At 42.1% G+C, this 5256-nt stretch overlaps 1 pseudogene; it reads left to right on the top strand.

Moving 5' to 3' along the window:
- The first annotated feature begins 3279 nt into the window (after positions 1-3279).
- On the top strand, positions 3280-3679 carry LOC129500090 (transmembrane protein 216-like; annotated as a pseudogene).
- The last annotated feature ends 1577 nt before the right edge of the window (positions 3680-5256 follow it).

The raw sequence follows: 5256 nt of genomic DNA, 5'->3' as shown, positions 1-5256 counted from the left end.
TGCAAACCTAAAAGTAAATTGATAGCTGGTTTATTTCAAGAACCACAGCTCAGTAGTATTTTTGTGTATTACGGATTAAATGTGTTAACTTTGTTACCAAACCTGCCAGATTCCAATCCCCACTCTGCCCCTAATTAGTGAATGAATTCAGCCACAGTGCATCTCCTTTGTGTGCCTCTGTTGTTCTCACCTTAAAGAATGCAATGGTCACTGCCTCCTGTCTGTAAGAAATAAGAAGTTACCACATGGGGGCCATTATACCAGTGAGTCATACATAGGAAGTATGTGATAATGGTTGTCTATGAATCTCTTGGAAGACCTTAACTGACAGAAGAACTTTAAGTATTATTTCAAAGTAGGAAATATTGGTAAGTGGAGAATATTGGATTTCAGTTAATATGATTCATGTTGCCCCTTCCTTATATTCTCATGCAGTATCCTATAGCCCAGAAGACAAATACTAGTCACTGAGATCTGCCAGGATGGCCACCAGGGATCTGGTAGTAGGAGTGATCTTCCTAATGCAGACTGTGGTTGGAATCCTGGGGAACTTCTCTCTTCTTAACCATTATCTCTTCCTTTATTTCACTGGGTGTAAGCCAAAGTCCACAGATTTGATCATCAAGAATCTGATAGTAGCCAACATTATGGTCCTGTTCTCATTTGGAATACACAACATGATGCCATCTTTTGGGTTATATCATCTCCTCAGTGATTTTAGATGCAAATTTTTTCTCTATATTCGTGGGGTAGGCAGGGGAGTGTCCATTGGCACCACCTGCCTCTTGCGTGTCTTCCAGGTCATCATCATCAGCCCCAGGAACTCCAGGTGGGCAGTGCTTAAAGGGAAAGCTTTCAAGTGCATTGTCCCTTCCATTGTCATGTCTGGGTCTTGCAGATACTGGTAAATATACCGATACCTATGTTTTTGACTATCACTTTGAACAACAAAAATATCACAAGTAGAAAAAATTTTGGATACTGTTCAAGTGTTCTTCGTGACAAAATCAGAAACTTATTGAATGTAGCATTGTTGTCATTCCCTGATGTCCTGTTTTTGGAGCTCATGCTCTCTGCCAGCAGCGCCATGGTCTTCATCCTGTATAGGCACAGGAAGAATGTCCAACACATTCTCAGGACCAATGTCTCCTCCACATCTTCACCTGAATCTACAGCCACCAAAACCATCCTTCTCCTGGTGAGCACCTTGGTCTATTTTAACACTCTGTCCTCTATCTTTCAGATTGTTTTGAGTCTGTTTGATAATCTCAGCTGGTACGTAATGAACACCAGTTTAGTGATCAGTCTGTGTTTCCCAACTGTCAGCCCCTTTCTGCTCATGAGTCGTGACCCCAGGATATCTGGTCTGTTTTGCCTGAGTAAAGAACATAAAATCCCCTCATGTTAAGAGAAATATGTAAATTTTAGGAATTCCTAATGTTGGTAATTCACTTATCCCCTCAGGGTCCCGAGTAGAATGATGAGATGCTAACAAAACATTTTGAGCATCACCTTCAATGTTAACAATAAGTTATAATAGTGATTGTAATGTCACATTATATAATTATCTTATAAATACTCATGTGATTGAAGTTGTGCTTCAACTAGAAAATATCTCGATCATCTCCTTCAATGTTAACAATAAATTATAATAGAGATTATAATGTCACATTGTATAATTATCTTTTAAATACTCATGTGGTTGAAGTTAGGTCAGTGGAGGAGTGCAGAAATGATGCAAGTATAAACACTAGGACCTGAAACAATCTGTATATTATAGAGAAGTCTTTGAATATGTGACAAATTTCTCACACTACATTTCCCAGAAGTGACATAGGCATGGAATCATAGGAAAAGCAGCATGAAAATGGATCAGCATGGGGCAGGTCATCACTGAAACTGAAGAAAATTGTGCTGGAGGGGAAATTCAGTCGGTGAGTACAGGTTTGGGGACCTAGCTATAATTTTTCCTTTCCATACTAGAGTGGTGGCAGTCACTCAGGTGAAGTATGATGTCAAAGGAGCTTGGGAGATGAGCATGTACCAACACTTTCAGGTAGACATGGATGGATTGAACTGGAATGGGTAGTGGAATACACAAGTTACATTTGAGCTAATTCTTAAACAACATCAGGTGACTGTAACAATTTAAATGACATGAATTCCATAGAATTGGCATCTGTAGAAGGCAAATTTTTCTCTCCTTAGTCATGGTAATCTGGTGCCTTTGGCAAGAAAGAGGTTTGGTAGTGAACACCCATCTCTGAAGTGATGAGATTAGTTTATGGTGGAGACTTCCACTGAATGTGGAGTCCTGAAGTGAGAGTCATTTGAAAGGCAGAGACAGAAGTCCATTCTGTGTATGTGGAGTTTGTGGCTCCTTGATTTTCAATTTTCCTCAATTTTAGAAGAAATTTTAAAAAGATTTTATTTATTTGAGAAAGAGAGCGCCTGCACACCTGTGATTTTGAAGAGACAGAGGATAGAGAGAGGGAAAGCAAGAACCTGAGTCAGTCTCTGCACTGAGTGTGGAACCTGTGAGGCTCTGTCCTACAACAGCCAAGTCATGACTTGAACTGAAACCAGGAGTCAGACACTCAATGGACTGAGCCACCCAGGCACTCCTAGGAGATATTTTTATAGAGGTGTTATATATATATAGAACATTGTTCCACAAAATGAACCCATATTTGTAGCTAACATGAGGCACTTAAATATTCACCTGAACATTAGAACAAATAAAGAAGAAAAAAATAGATATCGACAAACTTATATTTACATTTATGCATATAGGGATTTATTCTGTGTGATCTCTTTGGGAATATACAGATGTAGATTTAATCATGTTTGTTATCCACCAATAAAAATATTGGAGCTTTGTCCATTAGGGAAAATTTTCAATAGTACCAGCTACAATAATGACAAAATCAAGGCAGATATGATTTGATGTGTAAATTGCCCTACTAGTTGTCTGACTGTTAAAGTTCTATGAAATGTATTTTTTATTTTCTTTCCTTAATTCTATTATTTTGTTGAATTTCTAGAAATAATAGTCAGTGACATAGAAAAACATGTTTGAATTTAAGAAGGGTAATTACAGCAAAGATGACAGTGCTAGGTGATATTTCAGAGGTAAAGGGCTATTTCCATCCCTTTGGAAATCCTTTTCTTTCTGAATGGTTGGTATTATGCTTACAATTCCTGCTGGAACTCCTCATATTTCTGTAGAAAGCTCTCCTGCTGCCATCACCAACAGCCCATCTAGTAGTGGATGTGGTGATGCCTTTTCTTTACTTTGGAAATGAAGGAATTCGATTATTTTGTGGTATAAAGGGAAACCTCTGCCATTGAAAGATGCCACTTGGTATTAGTGTGGACATGAACTTCTGATCTGCCCTGTGTCCTCCTATTGCCTGCTGCTGCAGACCTCCGTGCTCTTCTTGGAAGCCATCCTGAACAGCATATTGCTTTTCTTCTGTGGTCAGAGGTTCTGCTTGAGGTGCTCACCCTGGCTGTTTTCTCCAGAATGAACAGGATTTGCAGTACAGAAATTTCATCCAGCTTCCCTCATGGGCTGACATCACAGATATTTCTGGTCTTTAGCCACACCAGTGAGAATTTGTGGGTCAGATTGCCTGGGAAAGGTCACAACTTTTCTTCAGCACAGACATTTGTGTAACACACTGAGCACAAACCATTGGGCATCTTCTTCTAACGCAGGACCAAAAGTCTAAGGGACTGTTCTACACTCCAGTGTCTGGGTGGCAAGGCTGTCCCATGCTGGCCCTTCTCAGAAGCAGTTTCCTGTTGCCCTCCAGTTCTGTTTGATCCTCCTGCCTAGAGCATTTTGTGTGGACCTGGTCAGCTACTTGGGTTTCCAGTAGGACCAGAGCCACATATTCCCGGTATGTGCTGTGCCACACCTGTCACAAAAATGCAGAGAGCTTTTGGATGGTCTGCTCCCAGGGTGATACAAAAGCCTTTCACCTCATTCTTCAGAGATGAATGCCAGAACTTCTTCTTGTAGTTCATAGTGTTATTTTCCTTCTCTTTTCATGAAAGAAACCTTTTAAATAATAAATGTATTTTTTTGTTGAAACATATTAAAGGAGTCAAACTGTGGAAGGAGCCTCGATGTCCATCAAAAGATGAGTGGATAAAGATGTGAGATATCACAGTGGTATATATATATATATATATATCATAGTGGAATATTACTCATCTATTAGGAACGACAAATACCCACCATTTGCTTCCACGTGGATGGAACTGGAGGGTATTATGCTGAGTGAAATAAGTCAATCGGAGAAGGACAAACATTATATGGTCTCATTCATTTGGGGAATATAAAAAATAGGGAAAAGGAATAAAGGGGAAAGGAGAAAAAGTGAGTGAGAAATATCAGAAAGGGAGACAGAACATGAGAGACTCCTAACTCTGGGAAACAAACAAGGGGTAGTAGAAGGGGAAGTGGGCAGGGGGTTGGGGTGACTGGGTGACGGGCACTGAGGGGGGCACTTGATGGGATGAGCACTGGGTGTTATGCTATATGTTGGCAAATAGAACTCCAATAAGAAAAATTTAAAGAATAAATGAAAATAAAAAAATAAAATAGAAAAAAAAAAGCCTGCCCACGCACGGCACCCCCAGAGCCCTTGGTTATCTTAAGTGCTTTGACCGCAGGGGCGGACAGGACAGCGCAGCATCAGGCACATCTCACGCCGAGCGCTGCGTGCCAGGAGGGTGGCCAGTGCAAGAGCTATGACCTGGGAGCCCAGGACCCACACTCCCAGCCCCAGATCTGCCCCCAGAACTCACTACGATGGGCCTGAGACACTGTGGGGGGCACATTGGTGGTTGCCTGAGGACACGCATCCTGCACCTGTCAGGCAGAGGCCCCGGACCCCACCCCCGCCTCCCTCCTTCTTTCCCAGGGGTAAGCGTGGGCTGCAAGTGTACCCCCTCCCCAGCCCTGTCCCCATCCCACATTATCAAGAACCCTCTTCCCTCAGTCTGGGAAATTGAGACCCTGGTGTGACCCTGCAGAGACCAGAAACCTCCAGGGGACTTACAGTCCCCACTCTGTCAGTCAGGAGAGTGATACAAAAGCACGCCTTTGGGGAATGCCAACTCTTGGAGCAGAACAAGGGTGTTGTCACCATCTGCGACCCCAGAGCTCCAGGCTGGGGTGATGAAGGTTCTAGCACATGGCGGACTATGGGAGGGAGGAATTGAATGTGCTGAGTGAGGGGACCT

The sequence above is a fragment of the Nyctereutes procyonoides genome, unplaced genomic scaffold (genome assembly GCF_905146905.1).
Source record: "Nyctereutes procyonoides isolate TBG_1078 unplaced genomic scaffold, NYPRO_anot_genome, whole genome shotgun sequence".
Lineage (NCBI taxonomy): Eukaryota > Metazoa > Chordata > Mammalia > Carnivora > Canidae > Nyctereutes > Nyctereutes procyonoides.
This window is presented reverse-complemented; position numbering and strand designations above follow the sequence as displayed.